The sequence below is a fragment of the Egretta garzetta genome, unplaced genomic scaffold (assembly GCF_000687185.1).
Source record: "Egretta garzetta isolate BGI_Z169 unplaced genomic scaffold, ASM68718v1 scaffold176, whole genome shotgun sequence".
Classification (NCBI taxonomy): Eukaryota; Metazoa; Chordata; class Aves; order Pelecaniformes; family Ardeidae; genus Egretta; species Egretta garzetta.
In genome coordinates this window covers 816994-843505 of record NW_009259973.1, presented here as the reverse complement: position 1 = coordinate 843505, position 26512 = coordinate 816994, and positions in this window count along the sequence as shown.

Sequence of the window (26512 nt, the reverse complement as noted above, 5' to 3'; positions counted from 1 at the left end):
CCAGAGCCCTCTCCAACCCATTCCATAGCACAGGAACACACGTCATCTGGCCTTCTTGTTCCATGACACCTTACAACCTGCAAACATATCCTGTACAGTCTTTCATAATCATGGAGTTCTGTAAGTCAAAAGGAATATGCTATGTGTGGGAATGGATTAAAAGTGTTGAGCATAAATACAAGTCAGACTGATGCCAGAGGACTGCATATATGACAGAATTAGAAATCTGGTTTATCATAGAATCATAGAATCATAGAATGTTTTGGGTTGGAAGGGACCCCTAGAGGTCATCTAGCCCAACTCCCCTGCAGGGAGCAGGGACACCATTAACCAGATCAGGTTGCTCAGAGCCCTGCCCAACCTGGTCTGGAATGCTTCCAGGGATGGGGCCTCCACTACCTCTCTGGGCAACCTGTTCCAGTGTTTCACCACCCTCATTGTAAAGAATTTCTTCCTTAGATCCAGTCTAAACCTACCCTGCTTCAGTTTAAAACCATTGCCCCTTGTCCTGTCACAGCTGGCCCTACTAAAAAGATTTTCCCCATCTTTCCTATAGGTCCCCTTTAGGTACTGAAAGGCTGTAATCGGGTCTCCCTGCAGTCTTCTCTTCTCCAGGCTGAACAAGCCCAATTCTCTCAGCCTGTCCTCATAGGAGAGGTGCTCCAGCCCTCGGATCATTTTTGTGGCCCTCCTCTGGATCCGCTCCAACAGTTCCATGTCCTTCTTGTGCTGAGGGCTCCAGAGCTGGACGCAGTACTCCAGGTGAGGTCTCACCAGAGCAGAGTAGAGGGGCAGAATCACTTCCCTCAACCTGCTGGCCATGCTTCTCCTGATGCAGCCCAAGGTACTGTTGGCCTTCTGGGCTGCCAGCACACATTGCCGGCTCATGTCTAGCTTTTCATCCATCAGTACCCCCAAGTCCCTCTTGGCAGGACTGCTCTCAATCCTTTCTTCCCCCAGCCTGTATTGATACTGGGGGTTACCCCGACCCAGGTGCAGGACCTTGCACTTGGCCTTGTTGAACCTCATGAGGTTCACACAGGCCCACCTCTCCAGCCTGTCCAGGTCTCTCTGGATGACATCCTGTCCTTCTGGTGTATCAGCCGCACCACTCAGCTTGGTGTCATCTGCAACCTTGCTGAGAGTGCCTCCCTGCTTTTTGCAATAAAAGCAATGCCTTTTTTATAGTTACTTAGTAGTTAAAAGCAATAACTTTTGTAAGTGCCTGCTAACGACCTATAGCTTGTCTCTGTATCCATGATCACGCAGAGACCCTAGGAGATTTGGGGATGTTTTTAAATAACACCAATACAAGCTCTCCATGCTGGTCATCTAATGGCCTCAGTTTCATCATGTAATTACTTAGAGCGATGTTGGCCAGCCTTGCCAATTCAGTTTTTATATTGGAAAGGAGAACATATTATGCCAAGTTGACTACATCCCAAAAGAGTTTCTGAGTCTCACTGTGATTTGCATAAGTGACTGGCAGCCTTAAGGAGCTACAGATCTCTGGGACACTGTGAAGAAAATGAGTGCTGGGAAGTGGCAGTGGGAAAGAAAAACTCTTTACTAAGTATAGAAGCTTCAAGGACTGGTGGTTTTTTGTACCTCAGTAAATATCTGTATCCTTCATTTATGCCAAGCATAAATCTACCAGTAATAATGAGCTGTATATATTAAATGAACCAATTTATGCATGCATAGAAATCACCACCATGTGTGGTTTTGCTGAGTATGGTCATCCTGACCAATACGAAATTTGGACCACTGAGAACTGGACACTTGAGTCCCATTTTGAACTCATCCTATCTTGTTCCCTTTTAAAAGCTGAGCTTTTCACTGGAGGCTTGCCGTACACTACAAAATCATGCTAGAGTAAATACAGGTGGAATATTGAACTGCTTCATTAAAATCACTGTGACTTGTGTAAGGAGCTCTGATCTATTCAAACCTGCCTTGTTAGTTTAGGTTCCCTTACTGAGATATAGGTCAGATTTAAATTAGTAAGTGGTGCCTGCAAAATCTTAATTAAAATGATACAGTTTTGTGAGTAGACAGGCACTCTTTAGTTCATGTCGGGGTGGGTATATCTTCTTTCTACTGGTAAAAAACAGTTTGTGAAGGCATCAGACCAAATTAATTCCTGTGGTTAATATTAGTGATTAATTGAATTACCAAAAATTATAAATCTGACCCTTTAATCACCACTACTTTCAGATATTTGGGGAAAAATTACTTTTTTTGGGGTGTGTTTTGTTTTCTGTTTTCCCATTGAGTAGAAAAAAGCTTAATAATAATATAAAAGAATCCCTCATGTTGTCCAATTATTTCCTTTACGTGGGGCTTGATTCTATGCTGCTTTGCAGTTTTTGTGGGACACTAGTAGGGGGAATGTAAAAAGGCTCTGAATTACATTTTTAAGAACGCAGTGCCTTTTCCTACCCATTTGCCATTCGCACAGCACTGGCATAAAGTCTGAAATAGTGTGATGACAGTGTGGGATGAAATCCTCAGGCAGTCTGATCCCCTCACACTAGAAACCTGAGCAATCGTGCCGGAGATATTAATGCCATGCCGCTGCAGCCGAGAGGTGTGTTTTGGCCTGCTTTGCATAGGTGTAACCGTCTGGATAGACAAGATACTGAGGGCAGTGGAGAAGCCGCACTGCATGTTTGGGGGTTTGCTTGTACTCTGCTGGAATTCTAGTTCACGCAAGTTCCTGAGTCACCTTCAGAGGTACTGTACTGAATATAAAAAATATTGCTAATCTCCATACAGTTCTCCAGCAGGCAGAGGCAATAAAACTCAGTTGCTATTCCCCCCCACACACCTTTTTTTTTTCCCCCTTTTTTCTTCTTTGTCCTCTGCAGAGCTGCTTACAAGTACAGCTGGGAAATAATATAATGTCTGGTCTAGGAATATATTGTGGAATACGCTTTTTATCCCAAGAAGACTTTTTTATTTCTTTGCAATAACTTCTGTGGTAGACATAGTCTCCATTCATTATGGGTGCACAGAGAAGGCAGTTGTGTGAGCCCCTAGCATGACTCTTGCTATTCTTTTGTCCCTTCCTCTCGCCCTAAATAACTATGAACAACGTGTAGACAAGACAAAACCTCAGCAATGAACAAAAGCTGCCTGTATGTTATCCATCAGTATTATTTAAGTAGGACATGCTGGGCTGTTCATGATACACTCATACTGTAAGTGATAAGCTATAACATATGGTATTCATTTACTTCTCCATTCCAACGGTAATATAGGGAAGACAATAAATTTTCCTGTTTGTTCTCTGACCCACTGTTCTTGGGTTAAGCAGCATGTTTTGTCTACATTTGTCAGTTGTTACAAGCTTCTAGCTGCTGTGGACTTGGGTATTGATGAACCCTGGAAAATGGAGCCTTGAATAATGTATAAAGCATTAAACATGCAACCATTTCACTGGGAAAAAGGGGGGGAAAGTGTATTATATGTTTTCTCTGTTGTAGGCTCCTTCATTTACAAAACATATTTGTCAAGTCTTTTGCTAAGAATAATGCCAGGATGCAGTTTCCCATCATTCTTGTTAATGGGACTGTCTTAGTGTTACAGTAAACAGCCATAAGTCTTGTGTCTCAGCCATTGTGCAGCACGCTTAGTTTTTTCAGCTTCCAATTAAGGGTATTTTAAATTTGCTGTCTACAGTCATAGGAGTGGTTGTGCAATTTCTGGTCTTGCATCAGGAGAGGGGCACTCAGAAAAAAGGTGTTTTAAAAGGCAACAGTGTACTTGCAGGATTACTGTGTGACTGAAGTACGTGTATTACTGGCTTCTTTAAAAGCTCAAAACTTATTGCTACCTGTTATAGCAATTTATTACTAAAAAGGCAGTACTGATTCTTGCATTTTGCTGAATGAATTTATGTGATAAACCATCAATATATATTTACATTAGCAAATGGAACTTTCTATCATATTTGTGAGATCAGAGTCCAAGACTTCAGTGGCTGTGAATCAATGCAGCTGCATTAGCTTCAGTGGAATGGTGCTGATTTATATCAACTGAAGCTCTGGTTTGTTAAATTCTTCCTCTTTTGGAATCATGTATCAGAGCAGTGGAAAATTGCTGGATTTGATTTAGGCCCTATTTGACATGCCACAGAATTCACCATTGCACTGGGAAACTTCAGTAAACCTGTAAAGCTTTTATTGACACAAAATTTGAATTACCCTCTTATCCTGGCCAAGGTTGAGAGGTTTTGGTGAACTCTGTGGAGGACAGTCACGGTACTTCCATTTATACTGTATCATTTCTGTAGGTAAATGAGAAATGTGATTTTTAGAGCTGGCAGTCTGTTTCCACAAGGACTAAATTCATGAGCAGATTCAAAGATCTCATTTAAAAAGAGGAAGATTACTTCCTGCATATAGGTGTGAGTTTTCTAATGTTAAGCATTTCATGATTTAATATGGCTACCTCTATAAACTAAGAATACTGTCTTATCATGCCACATGTAGGTTTTGCACATAAATCCTCTACAGAGAGGTCTGGATGCACTGAGATGAGAATATAGCCCATCCATTTCTTGAGTCTGACACTCCTGAAAGCCTAAAGCACTGTACAGAGGTGAAGAGTCCATGCATGCACAGAGAGTGCATTCCAGACTCCCATTAACTTTAAGGTAATCACACAGCTAAATCCTACATTGCACATTGTACAAAATACTTGCCTCTCCGTGTGTTTCTTCTCAGCAAATTGTCAACAGAGAAGCAGAAATGTTTATGACACAAGGAGAGAAATGTGCATGTAATTGAAGGCAGGAATACAAAACATATAGGTTATGAATCCTCTTTTCTACCTCTCTTGAGGGTCTTCACTAACCTACAGATGCAATACGGAAACAGCCACTGGAGCAGAACATCTGCTTCACATAGACAGCTGATGGGATTGGCATACAAGTTATTTTGGCAGGGTTATTCATCAAGAAAACAGAAGGTGTTATTAAAATGTGTATACAATTGTACCATATATTACTAGTGAATTATTTCAGTTAAACAGGATCAATACGATTGCTCCTAAAGGTGAATATGATGACTTTGGAGTGAGAGGTTTTGTTATGTTTTTAGGATATTTTTTTTTTCTTAAGAAAAAAATATTTTCTAAAGCTATGGAGTTTTCTTTCCGTTGCTGTTGCACACATAGCTTTCTGACTGTCCTGCTGGGGAACATCTCCAGTGGTAACTTCACAAAGCTCTCTGTGGTTATTTGCATTGTTTATTAGCATTTGAAGAGATTAGCTCTCTGGTTTGGGATGCATATAGGCTCTTCCTTTTTGAATTAGTTGTCTGAGGTTTCCTTCTCCTCCACATAAGCACTAAGGGTGATTTCATTGTTCCTAGGAGGTTTGTGGTACTTTAGCATGTGGGTGTCTATGACAGGCTGGTGTTTAACCGCATGACTTCATTACCAGGCTCCATCGCACCTAGTATCTCAGGATATTGTCAGTCTATGATTTTGAATCTCTGGCATTACTTTCAGCTTTTGATTTACTGACTATGTTCTTAACATGAACCTTGCTAGTTTAATTCTCATCAGTGCTGCTGTCCGCAATTCATCTTCTGAGAAAATTATGGATCCACTGAAAAGCAGGAGGAGATATATAATTCAAGAAGTTTTCAAGATTCATTTTCAGGAAGATGAAGTGCCGACCACATTATATGCTGAGTAGGGTTCTTTGAACAGTAACAATGCCACCTGCAGCACTAAACATGTATTATGAATAAATGTTTTATTGCAAGCAAGCTGGGAAAAGAAATGGTCAATCACTATTGCCATGTGTTTCCCAGCAGAATAAAGATTCTTCTTTTGCAGCTGTAATGACTTCTGCAAAAAAGTACACACTAATATAGAACTGGGTTCCATTTCTGTGACTCTCACACATTTACAATAGGTAGCACAGTCCATGCATTTCTAAAAGAGATAAGTAGAAAATACCTAAATACAGTGCTGTAAAAGAGTATAGAAAGCACATTTGCTCTGCTGCAGTATGCATGATTAAAGTGGTACATTTTCCAGAGGGAATATATGAGGGTACCAGTAGGTGCTGCTACTGACTATCAATAACATTGGAATAACATGTTCTGTTCTCCATCCTACCATGTGTTAAATTAACAGAGCCCCAACTTTACATCACAGATGTTGTGCAGTAAAACAGAATATGAAGGGAGAAACGCTGAGCATTTAATTTAAGCAAGAAGCTACAGCTAGGTGACAATGGTGGATGGAGAAATGGGAACAGGCTGCATTCTGGGGTTGTTTTCTACATTAGGTTGTTGAAACTTTTCCCAGTGGAACCTGAAGAAGAGTTTGGCCCTAGGGTTCAATACTTTGAAAACCTAATGTTCATACTACTTTCCTGCCACTTTATATCTATGTTACTCCACCAGTTTCAAGACACCGTATTGATGTAAATTGGGAGTGGAAAACTAACTAGTTCCTGAAGAATAGGGGTCCTGGTCCTGCTTCTCTGAAGTCAACAGGAACATGGCCAGTTTAATCCTGGTAGTATCAAGCAGAGTAAAAGCTGAGATTAGTATATCATATGGCTTGTGTAAAAAGTTAAGAATTTCACATTAAAGCATCAAAAATTCTATTCTTTTCAACAACTGCGCTCTAAAACTGATTGGCTTTCCAGATCTTTAAGCTGCTGAATAATTTGTAAGATACCTAATCATCTTTTTCTTCCACCCAACAAATTGTCTGGGAACACCTTAAGAGGCTTTCAAATGATCTCCTGGATAAGAATTATTTTGCTGCTCCACTTTTTCTGACCTGTGGCTTGTCTGTAGATTGTGTGTGGATACTCAGTTGGAATACTGAGTGGAGCTCAGAAGGGCTTTGGGAAGAGGAACAAAATATCTTCTGTAGAGAGGCTTGATGAAAGAGCCACTCTTCTGAAATTCCGAAGTCTAAGCTAGAGGTGCTAATTATTAGTTATTTGCTAAACGCTTTCAAAATCTGATGGAATTATCATCTACCTATAAAAATAGTTGGAAAAAGAAATGAAAAGTGACTGAACCAAACACTAACTATAAATACACAACTATTTGTGTATTAATGTAGATGAAAATGTTTCTTTTCACCAAACTTCCAAAGTGTCTCTTGGGTGCTTTTCCTTTCTTCTCATATTTGTAAGATTAATCAACTCAGAACAAAAATGATGACTTTTGGAAAAGCTAACACTTGATTTGTATATAACAATAAATTGAAAAAAAAAATTGGTCTCCCCACATTTTTTAAGGAAGCTGGTTTTTAATACAGTCATAATTGGTTACATCATTCATTTAAGATCAAATAAAAATATATTGATCACATGAGTAATTCTTCCCTAATTGGGCACCTCCCTCAAAAGTTCTCATTACTTCTTAGAAAAAAAAATGTTTCTTGGTACTTTCTCATTACTTCTTAGAAAACAAAATGTGATTCTTGGTACTTTCTCCTTCAAAGCTGCTAGATGAAAATAAACGTTTAGAAACAATCCAGAATCCTTTTGTCAGGATAATAACAATTCTCTGTAACAATTATTTCTGCCTCTTCTTGCTCCCCCTACCCACATTAATTATAATGCTCTAACAGAACAGAGCTTGATTCTCTTTTTTATTAAGGCTGTTTCACTCTATTATTGATTAAGCTTATTTCCCATGATAAATAACCTTCCTGTCAAAAAATGATTTATGAAAGCCAGTGGTCTTTCTTTTTTTCAGTTTGCTTTTCCTGTGGTTACATATTACATATTATCTCCTGCTGACTGGTTTGGGCAGTCTTTGAATCTACAATTACTGGTCCTCATTAAGAGAACTGAATTTCAGTGCTGTAAAAAGCTTGGAGATTTATCAGGTGAATCATTCAATTTTAAGTTAGAAACAGAAGTATCTTTCTAATGTGAGCATATAGTCTTGTGATATGCCTTTGCATCTTCAAAATGTTAATAAAGTAAGGTCACCCTGCATTGCACTTGTGGAGACCAGCTCCTTGGAAGCGGCATACTTCATTAACTTTTTTCTATGTTTTCCAGAATATAACAACCATTGGCCACAAAGACCAAAAAACCCCCAAACCTGCAATTGAAATCATACATTTCTGGAATGCTAGTAGTCCAGTTTGGATGGCAGTCTTTCTGTTGCCACCATATGCATTTCTGTGTATATATAGAGAATGCAAAAGAGCTTTTTAGAAGACCACAGTTCTGTTTTACGCAATTCTTGTGATGGAGTAAGTGCGAGCTTGTTCTGATATGGTTTGTTCTGTTATGTCAACAAACCTTTTGTCCTTGGATTTAAGATCGCATGTAAGATCTTGTGAGTTCTTTTTACTAGGTGGAAAACCTGAAAAAGATACAGGATGTATCTAACCTGTTTATTGATGAAAACTGCTCAGAGCTTTATGTCTTTACTATATCAAGAGCTGAGCACCTTTCCAGGCAGAGGTTTGTCCAAGAACACGGTCATGTACCTTTCTTTCATATTCTCAAAACAAAGTCTTCATCTGTGTCTGGGCTTCCTTTGCTGCTTTTTCTAATTGCATCTGTGTTTTCTGTTTTCCATTCATACAGTTCCAAATAACCAGTCCTCTATTTTAAATATATGTTTCAGGACAAATAGCTAAAGCCCAAGGGGAATATAGCTTGTCCTTTGGGCTGCAGGATGGTGACTGTCTTTTGTTCTGTGCCTGGCACTGCAGAGTTCTGATCTGCAAGCAAGTTTTCTCTGCAATAGAATGATACAAATGATCAGTCTTAAAAAAACATTCTATAAAGGAATGTCACTGCTTTTCAAAAATCCTGAAGAAGGCTGACTGTACAACCCCAGCTTTAGTAACATTTTCACATAATTCACATTACAATTCTGTATAGATAGATAGTGCATTAGACAGACCTAAAAAAAAAAAAAAAGAGATTGTTCTAACATACACTTGAACTCATGAAATCCTTAAAAAAGCATAAAGCAAAAAACATAAAGCAAAATCTAGTATTATCATTGCCTTAATTCTCAGTCTTTGTTCCTTCCAATCAGGGCTCTTAATAGAAATTAATGGTAACTACATAATCAGGATATCTTCCTTTCTGAGTTGGTAGCAGAATTAGAGTCCTGGAAAGATAGCAGGCTGACATTCAATGTTTTTAATACCTAAAGCCAGCTTCAAAGAGAATGAGTCAATGTCACGAGCCTAACAAATCAGCAGAGACAAATACTTTTTACCTGTAGTAGCTCTGTCCTCAGAATTAATTTTGATAAGAAGCATTTTACAAATGTGATATTTTTTTCTCCTTGTATTCTGCTTACCTTGCAAAAAAAAATTAGGGTAATTTTTCTTGTCTACTGTTGTGGTACCATAATACTTCAACTCTCACAAATTTTGAAAGGACCACTTGATCCTGTGACAGGAGATAAAATCAAAGCTGCCAGTAAAGGACAATCCTTTCTCACTTTCTTTTACAGCGTGGTTTCTCTTAATGTGCTGTTCACTGCTTATGGACAGCAGGTCCCTACATTTCTGAGATCAGAGGTTGTCCTCGGTGTCAAAGATGTTTCTGTTCTCACATTTTCCACAGTAACTGAACTCCCAGATCTCGTCACTGTATTATCCCGGTTTGAGAGCTGGGGAACTGAAGTACAGAGTGCCCGATGTTACAGGTAGCCCTTAGGAAAGAGTTTTTTTTTTCTTGTCCTGCTCTCTAACACAGCCTGGGTGGTGGGATCTTGGTTGCCCAAGGTGGTGAGCATGCGGTAACAACTCAGTGATGGATGCTGTGATTAAGAGCTGTGCACCAGCCACCTCAATAGTCCTTTTCTGAGTAGCTGAATTTTGTTACCTATTAAAGTAAATTAATTCATGATTGTTAAACAGCTACTCAAAACTTCTCAGAACACTATCTGCAATAATTAACAACTGTTAGATCCAAATGTAGAGCTTTGACTCTCTGAAGAGAAAATAAAAGGTCTTATTGTGCCCTGAGCTGCTATGTGGCTGTTCATTATACAGAATATTCTGTAGAAAGGACCTGTATTATAAAGATGCACTCATAACCTATTTCAATTAGGCAATAGTGGAACGATTATTAAGTAACCAAATCAAAGAAAGCTCGTGCTGTCGTTTAACCCAGCTGGCAACTCAGCACCACGCAGCCACTCCCTCACTCCCCCCTCCCTCAGTGGGATGGGGGAGAGAATTGGGAAGGAAAAAAAAAAAGAGGTTAGAGCCAAGGGCTGAGATAAAGACAGTTTAATAAGAGAAAATAATAACACTAGTAATAATGAGAATGGTAAGAGAATATACAGAATATACAAAACTAATGATGCACAATGCACTTGCTCACCACCCACCGACTGATGCCCAGCCCGTCCTGAGCTGCGATCACTCCCCGAGCCGCGATCAGTCCCTGAGCCGCGATCACTCTGCCCGCAACCGACCGACCAACTAACCCCCCACACCCCCCGAGCATGACGTTATATGGTATGGAATAGCTCTTTGGTCAATTTGGGTTAGCTGTCCTAGCTGTGCTCCCTCCCAGCTTGTTATGCACCCGACCGAGCAGGAGAAGCTCAAAAAGTCCTTGAGTAGTCTGAGCACTACTTGGCAACAACTAAAAACATCACTGTGTAATCAACATTCTTCTGGTACTAAATCCAAAACACAGCACTATGCTAGCTACTATGAAGAAAATTAACTCTATCCCAGCTGAAACCAGGACAGCAAGTTGTATTGCAATACAATAGGCCAATTAAATTTTAAAAAAAATAAGTATATGGAGCACATTTAATGTTACCTCCTTGTTCAGGTTTAACTACCAGAAAAATTATTTCTGGTCTAGGTTCCTTTAAATCTGTTTAGAAAGTTGCAAAAGTGACTTGCTGAAGTCACTGTTGGTCTGGAGGGAGATATGAATTAAACACTGAACTGTGAGATTAAAAGGACTGAGTCTGTAATGTGCTTTAAGGACTTAAAGCCCAGCAGAAAAGAAGACTATGTATCTTTAAACTGTCATGCCTCACTCCTGATTGCAAAGTGCTCTGGGGACTGGAAAGGCCTCAAGCACTATCGTGGATGCTCACAATGTCCTGTTTGAGGCACATTAACTTTCCCTGGTGATCCTATGCACCTCTGGAGCTATTATCAGCATCCTGCCTACCCTGACACTTGTGCAGTGGTTGCTCTGACTGTGCCTCTTTTGGGAAAATCTAGGAATGGATCTGAAGAATTTTAAGTTTTGCACTTTTGGCAGGGTTAGGAATATTGCAGACTTTGTAATGTACATTTCCAGAACAACAACCTAAGGCTAGACAGGGACAAAGCCATGCATGTGACTCTGTTCTTGTGACTGCTACTACAGTTCTCTTGCTTTCAAATTAGTTATCACTAGCTGAGAAACTTTGTCACTGTTTTACGCTTTTAGTGAACATAGGTCTTTATCGTGTAAGTGGATCTGTTATTGCTCAGTCCAGATCTTCACTAGGTTTATTCATTGCCCACATGTTAAAAATCATCACTTGACCGTGAAAGCATTTATGTCTCTAAGCATTCAGAATGCACCACTGCTGAAATAACCCACCATCCTTGAAATCATGGAGACTGATAGGTCCTTTCTGATGATCTCTTAGAAGCGTTGATTGCGTTGAACAGAGACACAGAGGAATTCAATTGCTTCTAAACTTTCAATTTGAGGTAAAGCCTCAAATGATGACATTTGTAGTCATATTCTTTTTCTCTCGCACTAAGGCAGTCCATCTGGAGAGTTTCCTAGAATTTCAGATCTTAAGAGTTTCTTGGTTTCCTGGGATTTGTGTTTTCTTAAATGCTGTCAACAGCACAAAGCCAAAAACCTGTATTATGCATGGCATCTACAGTCTTGCCGAAGCAGAAATAAGAAAAGGACACTTATACTGTGTGCTTTTGTCTTCCCAAAAGCAATTTTATTTTTAAATCATGTTTAGATCATTCTTTTTCTATTGTGCTATATTTCAATGACATCTGCCATAAATATCTCTTTTTGTTTTAGTAGGAGGTGTAACATCTGAGAGAGGAGCTTGATGTTTCAGAGGCGGTAAATTGTTCTGATTTCCAAAAATAGCTATGCTTAGGAAGTAATGCTCTGATTAGTTTAAGTGTCTGGCACTAGGGATTCAACTGTGAAAAATGGCCAAGGAGGAATCAAGAGGCTCTGCAGGGACATTGGAGATGCAGGACATGTACATATTCCACAAATTTTGCAGTGAATGTATTGAATTCAGTATTCAAAAAGGATGGCTGGTTCTTCTTAAAATAAATAGGGAGATATTGCCTAGGGTATCATGTGCTCTGGGCCACCACCATGCAATACACAATGATTATTATTGTTGTTCTTAATCAGTCAGATTTGCTTTGATTTATTTTTAGTATCTGGGATTGATTTCATATTCTTGGTATATTGTATCCAGAACCTTCTAAAATCTGATTGTTGAAAAATACACCCTGAATGAAGACAATTGTGCACAGATATCTTGCAAAATGATTATCACTGAGTGGTCACTTGAAAATTATTACTGTGTCCATGGAAGAGCTTCAGTCTTTTGAAACCTGTAATTTTAGAATGTTCAGAAAGCTTTCCTCCTTTTTCTCCCACAGCTCTGGGGGAAGTACAGGAGTAAGCCCAGAACAAAGATGAGTAAGAGGTATACTGCAACAGGACTTAATTTGTGCAAACCGAAATAGGATAGACTTATCTGAGAACTACATTGTTATACTTTAAAGGGAAAAGTTGCTTTTCTTTGAGTTTGAAAATCACTCAAAGACCTATCTTCCATGTGGCAAATCATTATCATTCTGTTTTTATATGTTTATGCTGGTTTCCCTTTAAAATGCTTTGGCTTAGTAGTATTGAACAAAATAACGTTCAAAAGAAAATTCTCTAGGAGTAAATAAATGAGGCACTTCCCTACTAGGAATATTTTTAGATAAGGTAATTTCACCACATTGAATCTCCAGTCATCAGGTATTTAAATAGCAAATACATGGAAAGGATGAAGAGAATTTACTAGGAGAGTTGAAGAGCCACTTCAGGTGCACTTGGTGGTTTTATTATGCAGGTATTTCATTGTTGCTGTGCTCAGTTTTACATGGCATGGAGTTTTACAGATATTATCCTCAGAGTTTGAGTACCATATTTGTCTCCTTGACAATACATAATAACGGGCCTGACAATTCATAATAAGGGGCCTAACTCTACAAAGAGATCAGGAAGTCCTCTCCAGAATGCCTCTTCTCTCTGGGATGTACCTGGTGCCTTATTTTCCGATAGACTTTAGGGAAGTGCAGTAGTATGTTCTCATAGAGTTCAGCTTCTGAAGAGCAGAACCCTTCAGGAGTTGGAAGACAGTGAAATAGCTGGGGGAGAGTCTGTGAAGAGAGGAAGTCCACCTCTTATGGGGGGAGCAAAATGAGTTCCTGACAGTTTGCAAAAGGTCTGTTCTTAGGAAAGAAGTGGTAGAAAACTCTGCTAAGCTCTTGGAGGCTCTTCTTGGCTACTCATACATAAGGAAGAGTTGGATCATTGCATTCTGAACCTGTACTGCCCTGCTAGAATAGGCACCTTACATGCTATGCTACCAGAAATTAATGTAGAATTTGGCTTACATCCATGACACACAATGCAATGTATGGAAAAATGTTTCTTTAATTATTTTTTTTTTCCTTTTCAGAAAAATTAAAAAGACAACTGAGGGGAGAAGTGAAATAAATATTGTTAGTACACAACCACAGAGTTGGAATGCAGAGGCAGCAGTTCAAAGAACATGAGCTAATGATTTGTGACCTTGGTTGCTACCACTGATACACCTTTTGATTGCTACTGAATCTAAAGTCCATTACCATCTTGGCTTGTGGTCCATAACTGCAGAAACCATGTTTATCAACTAGGGTAAGAGGGAACAAGTAGAGAAAGAGATGTTATTTTCAAACTGTTGAGAGGTTATTATACAATCAATGGAGAGTGAAATGCCTACATTAGAAACTGTATAAAAGCACTTGACAACGTCCTTTTACTTGGTTTCAGTAAAATGTATTAATATGATTATTATAGTACTTGCATTCTAAAGCATGATGCCATTATTTAATCTGTAAGAGCAAAGTCTTACTGAAAAATACTGGTGAAAAAGCTTTCATCCCTCTCGTATGTTGGCAGTTTCTGCCATCCTCTTCCCATCTGCCTCAGGAAATATGAACACCTTTGTGGGATACTGGCATTATTTTATGTCTGGCCATGCCACTGGTACACAGGTGTTTTACGAAACAAAGTAGAGCAATTCCTGCTTTCCTTATTGATTGTCCCATAGTCAGAACATTCAGCAGCAGAATCAAGTCAAGTTTTCTCAGCTATGTAGGCAAAACTGAATTTTGTTGCCCCACAAATGATGACAGAAGTGAGCCGATTTGCCTTCACTTTTGGGCCAGCAGCACAGGATCCTATGCTGATAAATATATTTCAGAGATGAGACCAAGACTGGGTGAGATCACTGGCTTTTGAGGGGAAATGAGTTCACTGAAGGATGAGAGGTATTGCAGGGTTTTGATTAGGGAGCTAGGAACTGGTGATGAGAGGTCCAGGAGCAAAGTCCAAAGAAGCTTTAGGGGAAAAAAGGAAGAGAAGACAGTTGTGGGCTGGTTGTGGTTGGTTGTTCTTGGTTGATATTTGGAAGAGAGTGAGTTGCATCAGGGGACTATTGAGTAGGTTCATTTCTTTTCTGTCTTCCCCATCTACCAGAGTATTGACTCTTTATGATCTCCTTGGGCCTTGCTGCCCCTCCTCCAGCACAGACACGTGTGCGCAGTTACATGCCTTTCTCTGCAGCATCTTCTCCCATGTCAATCCTCACTCTTTTTGACTCTGTATATGGTCTCTCCTCACACTCGAGCAAAAAAAGTTCTCAGGAGCAGGCTTTATTCACCTTTCTGCTGTTTTGTGACTGCTGAGAGTGGTCCAGTGCCTCATCTGGTTTATGTCAGCCTTGAGAAGAGGAAAGATGTAGGGCCAGGGCACAAAGCTCTGTAGGGCTCCAGAGGGCCTGGGCAGAAAGGCTCACTGCTGTGCTGCCATTGAAAGGATGCTTCGAGCACTGCAGCCCCGGGGGACCCACCCACCACGGCTGGCTGTCCTGCCTGTCCGATCCTGCCTTTGGTTGTGGCGTAGGGCAGAACAAATGGGAGAGAGGGGCTGACTCTCTGTTAAGCAATTACCTGCTTTGCCTCTTAATGTCTAATTATTTTCAACAATGCATATTTTTGCATAATCAAAAAGATAATATTGTCATGAAGTTGAACTAATATAGTTTCATTATATATATGTGTGTGTATATATATATAAAATTTCAGTATGTATATTTTTACCACCAAAACCACTGTATCTAATACCACCATAGAAGCCTTCTTCAGCGGTGGGACCTCATATTGTTAACCTATCCCATAGTTAAGGTGCAAATTTTCAGCTATTTTCATTTACTTTTAGGCAACATAACCTGAGTTATATGTCAAGTGAATCTCATTAAAACTTTTTAAAGTGCTTTCCGATCACTTGGATCAAAGGTACGAGGGACATAGTCTATGCAGCCATAACTGTTCATTTAACAAGCATGATTTTAGCTAGTTTTTACAATTACATAAGCTTTTTATATTTCTCTATATTGTTATCATTTATTCCCATTTGTATATAGAAAAGAAAGTTATAGTGTAGTTTTTTGGTATTTGCTCAAAGTTTTTCAAACAGGTTTGCTGACATCCCTTTAAATTTCCATTGACTCAACAATGTTTCCCTCTATGCAGGCCTCCTTAACGTGTATAAATAATCAGGATGAATGAGAATTTGTGCTTAATCAATTCTGTGGTAAAGTGGTTCGCAGTTTTTATTGTGTAATTTGGTCTAGATTGAAGTGACACTCATATTATTAATTTGTTTGCAACAAGGCAAGCAATAAGGCTACATCCAAGTTTTAACTAAAACTTAAATTTATAGGTGCTTCTATCCTGGAGCTTAACAGTTCCCTCCCCACTTCCACTCCAAAGAGTGAAATCTAATTAGCGTCAACAACCTGGCTGTGGCTGAAGTATTTCCTTGAACAAAAGTTTTTAGGAAGTGCTCTAAAATTATCAAAAATGGAGGTCAAGCAATGGCTTTATAACACTCCACTGAGCCCTCCTGTGTGCCAATATACATTTTTCATCCTTAGCTTAAGGTTGTATTAATAAAGAAGAGGTCTGCTGCACATTATGCATCTCCTGATCTTGGCTATTTCACAGGAACAGTAAGCTATGAAACTTCAGAGTGATTTTTTTTCTATAATAATCTGCTTCTGTTCTTACTGATGAGGATCCAGTGTTCCTCTTTCTGACCTTCCATTTTCACCAGCCAATCAAGCCTGAACAGTTTCAGCAGTGTTAAACTTCACAGCTATTTCTGTTACTCTGAGGTCTGTCCCCATCGATTTTTAAAAAGTCAGCATGCCAGGAATTCATGTCAGATGTCAGCAAGCTTCAGAGTCACCAACGATAACCTGCTGCCTCAGCACATCGTCGCAGAACAGAGCATTCGTGTTGTTCTGTTCCTGATTGTCTAGTGAATTGGGAAAACATTGTGCAAAATACAGCAGCTTCACTGGTGGGAAAAATTGCTGAACAGCACCTGCATAGTAAAGGAATACCATCTGCTTATTTTCCCTGCCCCCTATTTCTGTATCTTGGTATCTGTCTCATTTTTGTCAGACAGGACCATGCAGCTGTTTCCATGAGAATATATATGTATCTGTGTAAGGAAGACAGAAAAGAGAGAGAAATCAAGAGCTGGACTGTGTTTTCATCCAACACAGAATTTCCCCATGGAACTCACTGCTACAAGATACCAGCAAGGACAGGGATTCACTGGTGCTCATTAAGCTGACGGGGCTATTTATCAGGAAAATGTGCACATGTATGATTTTGTGTCATTTTAAATCCATATACTTTAATCAAAAAGGGTTGATGGGATGTAAGCTCTTCTTTCAGAGCATAAATCTTTTTGCTAAGGAAGACAGGAAGAGATACTTCCTATTATCTGTATTTATTCTTGTTCCTATGTGTGTGGCAGTTTTTATATGTTGTATAGAGTATAGTAGTGATTGCTGTCACAACCACTATATTAGATCACAAGAGTTTATTCCAGGTTAGTAATTTTTACAGTCTAATACAAATACTGTCCTTGGACAGTAAGAACACCTTCTGCATTTTGTTTTTGTTATGTGACACCTAAGAAGGTAACACTACACTAAAATTTAGCAACTTCTGCTGTTGTGGGAGCAATTGTGCTCTTCCCTACTGGAGATTTCATAAACCTATTCACTCTAACATTCTGGTTAAACTGAAGACAGCTCGTATTGATTTTTTCTTCCTCTTCTCCTCCTCTTTTTTTTTTTTTTTTTTTTTTTTTATTTCTTGTGCTTATCCATGTGGAGGACAAAGAAAGTATCTAACTAAGTATTTTTCCTGTCATCAGACTGAGAGAAAAGGAGGGTTTCAAGGTCAGTTACAGTGCAAGATGCCTTTTATGACCTCCATCATCCTGTCTATTTCTTTTGCCTTCAAAAGAGAGGGGTTTTTCCACGACACCCATTATGATACACTCTCTCACACAGGATTTTTCCATTCGGGCTTGTATTTGCTCTCGCAGTGAAGTCCCAGATCTCCCCCAGTGTTGTTTTGGAGATGTGAGCTTCTGACCTTTGGGAAACTATCCTGAACTTCATGAATTCCTTCATCCCTCACTTCACTTATTACAGCTGGTGGTTACTATTTGTCTTATGCTGTGTTAGCAAAACACTGTGCAGATGGGGAATATAGATTTCTTCACTGAGGCTAAATTGGCAAAATATATAACACAGTATCAATTGCCCTTGGTGCCCCAAATTCCTGCCTTTGTTAACTAGGCTGCAGCAACTGTTGAAGTTAATCTGCCCACTGGCTGGGTAAGGAATGTCAGAAAAAGTGAAGGTGCCTGTCTCAGGTTTTGTCCAATTTATCCTGTATTTATTTGGTGTATTTGCTGACTGCAGTGTTATCTGAGGTGCTTGCGTGCTTTAAAGCACTTATCCTCCACCATCCCTCACGATGTAAGGTAGTACTGTATTCATCATTTACACAGAAACATCGAAGCATGGCAAAGTTGCATGACTTGCCAGATTTTCCATGACATCCATGACAGAGGTATGTGAATCAAGACTTTTTGACCAACCTGGTGCCCTAACCTCAGTTTTTCCTAATTTGGGACATAAATACAGCTGAGGTTAACACAGAGCTTGTTGAACAAAATTTCTTAATTTGCCCAATTACTGAGGGTAGGCTTGATTGCCTCAAGATGTGGGGATGATAACTTCCAGGTGAGGGTATTGTATGGAGGAGGTGGTATGTGTGTGTTTTAAAACCCTATCTTTATCTTTACAAGACAGGAGAATATGTTGAGACATTCAAAGTTTGTTCATATGAATTCTATTTTATGGGAAAAAAAAAATTACACAAAAATCTTCCTGAATTTGTGATAAGCAAAGCAGTTCCCACTACACAGAAACATGAAGTGTTAGCAGGGCCCTTTCAGAGATAGCAAAAGACTTCCTGCTTTTCTGTACTTTATGTTGTCATTTTCATCTATACCTTAATGAGTTGCTTTATCCAGAGGTTATTCCTTTCTTCCAAATTCAGCTTTGAGCTGATATATCTGTTTATCTTTGTGTGTCTTTATTGTGGGAGTCCCTTGACAGTGTGGTTAGAACTGGTTCAAGGTTACTTTAGATGGTAAGTTTAATACTCTGGTGCATTCAAAAAAGGCAATATCCCAGTCTTCTCTTTCTTGTCCAGTGAACTAACACTTCAGCTTACTTGTGACACAAGTCATTAATGCAGTCTCTCCCCCACCCTTTCTTTATGCATTTAAGAAATTTTACCTTTACAGAGTTTTAGAAATTATATATTGCACAGGCTTTTTGTGCGAATCGAAGAGTTTAGCACAGTTGCGCATACAGCAATGTAGTATAGTTATTTCATATGCCATGAACAATCAGATCAATATATCAAACATTACTTTTTGTGCATATGTTTAAGCTAAAGCTCTGACATGATCATGGTACATGATGTGAGAAAATGAGGTGGGATCAGTTACACTTGAAGCTTGGCCCCATGATAGCACCTTGATTGCTTCTTTTTCAAAGATTTGGTGGTTGAGTGGTATTTCCCTCTGGTTGAGCTGTTAAAATTGCAAAGGCTATCTATATGTCTTCTTACATGTCTCACTTAAGAGCTACTGCCCTTTCTTAGAGTCTTACATAACACCTGCAAGTCTTACACACCTGAAGCAAATTACAGTCAGTACAGCTGTGGAAAATCAGGAAGAAAGCCTCTTGAAGGAGGAGCTTCTACTGTAGGACATGATAGCTGGTGCTGAGCTTTTCATCTCATGTATGTGCTATCAACACTGAGAAAATGCCTTTAAGGTAAGCAAGTTCTGGTGGTGGTTGTGCCTTCTTATTTACAGAATAGCAGAGCCTTATGACTACAGCCTGGAATGACAGAAGGCCTATGTGGTAGTGAAAATAATACAAGGCCTTCACTGCTACAGGAGCAAATGGTCAAAATGTATGGTGAGAGCTAACAGATGGATGCCGGTCAGTTGTAGCAGCAAAAGGGAACAGAGAGACATTTCTGTTTAGTGTGATAAACAGCATCTTGCCTTTGTAGTGCTGTAAATCTAGTACATACCAAAGATGTTTTGCTGTCTGATTTCAAGAGGTGTACAGACTCTTTTTCCTGTAATAGTCAAAGCACTTAAATGAGAGTTAGAGTAGTCATTAATGCTGCTTGTTGACCTGGTAAAGAGCGTGGTGGCCTGACCTAGATACAGGTTTGGGTACAGGCGGTGTATTGTCACTCTTGCTGCTTTGGAAAACAGAGCCTGTCGTTGCTCAGCTGTCTTTTGGGACCAGGGGAGCTTTGCTGTGCCACAGGACAGGTCTGTGGGGCTTGTGACTGATGATGGAGGTGTGGGTTATTTATTCCTTCAGGCCTCTGAGATGGCTGCATGCACTATCCCAATTCTGAAACATTGCCAAGAGATAGATGGAATTTATGGTGAGAGGGAGGAGGGAAGTGGTGGCAGGGCAGAGACAGGTGAATATGAGGATAGAAGAAGGGGGGGTGTTTAAGCTTCCCAAAGACAAATCAATGGATTTACCTTAGGATGAAAGTGAGTTTAGACTAATGATCTTTCACTGTGCGCAACATTCTGCAACTGTAATTCAAGGCCTATTTATATTACTGCCATTATGATCAGAGTAAGACAGCATTTGACAGCATATAGCTCTGCTTCTTGGATCAGCTGGTGGGTATCTAGAATATTTACATTCTGTACACCACTCAGGTCTAAATTCTGAAGTTTAAGAAATTCTACCTTTCCCTTTTCATTATTTACCAATTTCAGGAATAATAAATAATATTTTCTTTTACAGACTACAGCATGTTCAGATTTAAGCATGGGATATTCATGTGAATTCTTCTCTCAGGCCACATGGTGTTAAGGGGAATTCTACACGGTCATTGAAATAGTCTCCGTTGTCTCCAAGTTACCCAGTTAGCTCTGGTTACTGCAGTGTGCTCTGCAATCCACTTTGCAAAAAACTGTGTCCTCTGGTGAGGTAAGAAAGGAGCATTGTGTTATGTTGGTTATTAAGTATTTATTGTTTCTTTATTCCCTATAGTTTGCAACCACAGCAATAGCTGAAGGTTTGTTTACAGAGAGGTTGACTGCCCCAAAGCTCTCACTTAGACAGCTGTGCAAAATGAGAAAGAATAAAGAAGTTTTCTTCAAATGCCTCCCATCCCGGAGCTTCTCAGAATCAAGTGCATAGCTCTCCAAGAACTGTGTGATTTGCCCAAGAGCATGGGGCAGTCAAGACAGACACGGGGTCTCCCTGCTGCTTTGAGTGTTTGGTTCTCTAAAAAGGGTATTGCTTGTGCCCAGATTACAGCAGGATGACTTGACTCTGTGTGGTGCAGTTAAAATACCGCAGCCTGGCTCTCAGGATTGTGCCAAGAGTCATCTCTCACCAGAACTACAGAGCATAAATAAAACTTGGGAACCCTCGTATTCAGCCTTGCCCTTTCCTGCAACTGCTCATTAAGGGGTTCAGTAGAATTGCTGTGATCTCCTAGGAGTGCAAGACAGGGTCTGTGCTGCTATATATGGAGGGAGTTTCTTTTGCTGCTTGAAAGCTTTAGAAATGGTTTTCTTACAAAAAATGAAAAGAAAAAAGCTCCTTACCATCTGGCCATAACCTTGTACAATATGTTACATTTCAAGCTGTAAGACATTTTTTATGATCAGGTTATAATTTGTCAACCACTTACAGATCTTTAACTTAAAAATGTACGGTGCAGAATAAAGTTGCTCTGTATATTGTTTTCTAAGATGAGTGGAAGGAGATGGGAGGAAAAAAAAGACACTTGAAAGTGTTTTAATTGCACAGGGATGTCATTGCCTCTAGCAAGAGTTCTCCTGCTTCTGTCATAAATTTTTCATATTGCCTCATGAGAGTGAAAACTGGAAACTTTACCCTCTAAGTGAAAGTCGATGAACCTCATACCAGTCTCAGATCCCAGTAGCCTTGCACTCAGGAATATTAATTTAATTAAGATCGCTACAATAAATTCTGCAAGGGAACTCTCCTGGCACCTAAGGTAACTCGTGCAAAGAAGGAGGGAAAAAAACCAGCCGAGCCAGATCTGATAGAGGGAGCTACAGTAGTACAGCATCCTCAGAGCAGTTGTACGCTTATCAGAAGTGACAGCTAAGAGACATGTGAGACCTCCTAAAATAGACGACAGAGGTTTTAGTTGGGAAAAAGCACACAATCACACATAGTGTAATCATGTTATTTTCACTACACTGACCCGTCTGCAGGCTGAGAAAACCATGCAAAATGTCTTTAAAAATTGCCTCTCTCCTGGGAAGCAGAAAGACTCTTTACAGGACTGGATATGTACTTGGGCTGTTTGCCCCCTGTAGCAGTCACCTAAACCTGTACGACCAGGAATATACTGCTTTGCCGCGAGATCTGCCAAAGGGAGCTAATGAACTCTCTTCACTCTGTAGTGTTGATGGAGATGAGGGGGACAGAGCTAAGAGCCAGGGACCCACAGTCCTCTGAGGCTTTGGACTAGACATTTTAATTTCCTGTGTTAGATTGGAGGGGTAGGATTAATTAGAATTATATTATAGGAGGTGGCTGACCTGATTTACGCAGGTGTAAGCCAGGAGATATGCCATTGCAGTGGATGGTACTGCAGCTTTAAAATCATGCAGCTGAGATCAGCTGAGGCTCTGAGAGGGGTAACAAGCAGGTACTATGTGCCAATTACTACTTTTTAAATTTTTTTTTTTCCTTCTGAAAATGGAAGCTGGGCATAAATCAAGTTCAGTGCCACAAAAGATACCAGGATGCTGCAAAAGTCTGAGGAAAATGATATCCCAAAGTTAAACTATTTCACATTATTGGCTATAAAACTAAAACAGAGCTCTCTGGCAAGTTCAATCTGAAATGATAGGCTTAATAATTGGGCTTATTACATTACTTTTAAAGGCTGAGATTTGCTTGAGAGAGCCTCTGTTGCAGGGGTTGGGCAGGGCGTGTGTGCATCACCACAAAGGGAGGTATGAGGCTTCTGGTTTCAGGCTCTAATTCTAAACCCATGGCTATATATTTCTTTATATTAACATAATTTTTAATGTAAGTACTTACTGTTTTATTTTCTCAGAACCTTTTAAAGTATTTTCTTTATTAAAAAACTTGGGTGTTCTGTATCATGAGAAGAACAAAGCAAGAATGAAGTTTTTCTTTGCCCCCCCCCCCTCCCACCAGGGTTTTGCTTTTCTTAAACATCTGTTGCTATCTAAAATTCTCAAAGTGACATTGTATGTAAGATCTTTCATGCACAGGGACGCAGCTCAGCACTCTGCTCGAGCTGGGCTGATCTTCACATATCTGGTTTGAATCCTGGTAGGTCCTTTTAGTTCTTTCTAATTTTTTGATCGTTTCACTTTCTTCAGCAGGGATACTGGTGGTATGATATACTCTCTAGAGCAAATGAAGGTATCAAAGTCAGGCCTGTAATGCCTCCTCGAATGAATTGTCCCCTGTGGGACTAACTGTAGGCTTAGCAGTAAGACACTACAGCATGTGCTCTGAAGAGGGGCGAGTCTGGTGAGACAGGCTGGTACACTTTCTAGCTGCAGGCCACCCGTGAGGTGGAAAGGATTATGGAATTTAATAGATAAAGTCTACTCTTTATTTCATAAAATGTTCCTTGAACATGATTTGTATTTTATTCATGAGATTTAAAAATTGAGTTGAACAACTAAGCTGACAGAGACAACATGAGGACTACAAGGGTACTAAAGATAAAGTGCCAAGAAGTAGAAAATAGCCAGTTATTTGTCTTGGTGGGTTTTTTTTATCATTTTTCTGGGTTTTCTTTTTTAATTAAGTAAGCTTGGATGTAGCATGATTTTTTTTTTTCTTGCCTATTCCTCTATCTGCCCTTTGCTAAATGGCACAGTTCAGTAAGATGCATAGATTGGTGTTACTGCAGGCATTGTAGAGCCCTTAACTACAGTATCTGTTCCTCATATTCCTTCAGGGCTTATTTGCAAAAGGGCAACATAGCCAAATGTGATATTTAGGCTCTGGTTCCTATTAAAAGAAAACAAATGCAGTGCTACAGGAAGGCTCTCTTGTTTTAAGGCAACCTGTGGCTACTTTAACAAGTAAAATAAAGGTTTGTTCCTGGTTTTTCGATTTTATGCATGAAGGAACTAGGCAGGAACTATAGAGAGAAAAGATAAAAGTAAATGTTTTCCTGGGTAACCTTGCAGTCGCTGAATATCAACAATAAAAGCCAATGATTGCTGGCCAGTAAGGTGGCTGCCAGGTTCAAACAGAATTATCTTCTTTTTTCAAAATCCTAGCTTTGTCTTCTAGTAGCATTGGATCAAGCTTTTTTATTCCCAGGAATAATGATAACTAATTCTGTTCTTGTTAGTGCTGTAATAAATTTTGAACAACTCTTTGAAGCTGCATATATGCGTACTGCCTTGGGAATGGGGTAGGTCTAATCCTCCATCTGTTTAAGTTATAATCCTTCTAAATGCCCATTTGACATGGTTTCTGTGGACTTGAGACCCCAGTCCCTCTACCCTCTTTTTGTTTGGTTTCCTTAATTCAACCCATTCATGGGTCAGGTCCATGTTTTTAATTCTTATTTCTTACCTTGCCACCAAAGAGAAGGACATTCAGGTCATTCTTTTAAGGGAATGCATGCATTAACTGAAAAAAAATAAAGATAAAATGCAGTAAAATAACAGATATTTTGAAACTGTTATGGAAAAATCAGGTGTTAATCTTACTTTTCAATGTTTTATTACTTGTATCACAGCATTGCTAATAATGATAGGCAGTTTTGAAATGGTAAAGGGAATTATGCATGACCTCAAAATATTCAGTATTCTGCTTCCAAAACACATCAAATGAGGAGTGACAAATAAAAAAAAAAAGGGGGGGGGGGGGGCAGGGGAGAAGTAGTATGTATCATCTGTGCAAATACACTGTTTTATATGAAAGGCTGTTCTCGGAGATTCCTGGAGAAGCATGAGAGACTCTAGTTATTGCAGTTGGGCATTTCTCAGCAGTTATTTCATGTTGAAGGGCTATAGTGCTTTCTTATCAGAAGTGTTTGGTTTGTATGTTGTGACATTTACTGTTATTCTGAGTATCTTAAATGTTTATTGTCAGGTTATGCTCCTGTTTATTATCAGGATCATGATCAACTGGCGTTCTTCACAGCAAGTGAAGAAGCTGTTAGCATTCTCAGGATTTTTCCTGTAGGCTTTTCAAGTTCAAAACTATAAGCTTGACTTCTGGTCATTTGAAACTCACTCTGTCTTCTTTCTAGCCCCTTTAAATATTGCATTCCAAACAGAAGCTTCTTGTCTTGTGAAGTAGTTAGCAGCTGAATTATGCAGTACTTGGGAGTAACGAAGTTATGATCTGGCTTCTAGTTAGCTTTCATCCTTCCATGTGTGTACATGTCACATATTGCCCTATAATTTCTCTGTAGCACATGGAATCTTCAGTACAACTACTAATGCCTATGCAACTTTTCCTTGTATCTTTTTAACGTGATCTGGTAAGATTCTAAGGTTTTTTTTCCCTATTAGAAAATTTTCTGCCAAAATACATTTCTTCTTATTGTTGACTTTTATTAATTGTTTATCTTCCTTTTTTCTTCCCCCCCTCCCCCCGTGAGCTAGTGTCTGGTTTCATTTTAATATTTTCAGTTTCTTATCATGCATCAATATAATATGGAAAAAGCTGATGTGATCCTGAGATGGTCATACCGTGAGGATTTTGCTTTCAACAAAAAAGAACACAATTTGTAGAAAATGTGAGAGAGGACTCAAGGCCTCCAGATCATATTGGTTAATAGATTGATTCTGGTCCCAGGGGCTAATCTTATTAGTCTTGTTCACTGGTGGGGGTGTGAGCAGCTTGCTGAGTCTGCATGCTCCAGCACGTACAGGTGCTGGGCTTTCTGCTACTCTCTTGATACCTTTGGGTTTTTGTAAGGCTTGAAGCTTTGTTCGCTGCAAATGAGAATCTTATATCTTCTCTGAATGTGTATTAAAAAGTATCTCTTCTAGAAAGATGTCCAACAATATATTCACTAGGGCTGAATACAATTGGCCACAACTTTCTTAATGCTTTTCTTTAACTGTAGTATTTGGAGCAGGAAAAAGGGGAGAATATCCTGAACCTGGGCCTTTGGCCAGAGCTAAGCCCAAAAGATCAATTATTTAAGAAACAAAGCAATGTGATAAGTTCCAGTAAATATGGTAGCTATTTACTTTTTTTTTTAATGAGCTATCATACTGAAGTCGAAGAACATTGTCAGAGCTATGAGCCGCCTGCCCCAAGGGCACCAATGGGTCTGAATGGCCCGAAGCGCAGAATCCCAGAATGGCAGGGGTTGGAAGGGACCTCAGGAGCTCACCCAGTCCCACCCCCCTGCTCAAGCAGGGTCACCCAGAGCAGGGTGCACGTCGTCCAGGTGGGGGTTGAATATCTCTAGAGAAGGAGATTCCACAGCCCCCCTGCACAGCCTGTTCCAGGGCTCTGTCACCTTCAAGGTAAAGAAGCTCTTCCTCATGTTCAACTGAAACCTCTTCTGCTTCACTTTGTGCCCATTTCCCCTTGTCCTGTCGCTGGGCACCACTGAGCAGCCTTGCTTGGCCCTCACCGCCCGCTGCCCCTGAGTCCAGGAGCCCCAGCACCGCTCAGCCCGGCTGGCCTGGCCTGGCCGGCAGTGTGTGGAGTACCTGGGCCAGCCCTGCTGCCCAGGCCGGAGCTGCGGCTCCTCCACGCCCTCGCTGTCTCCCGCG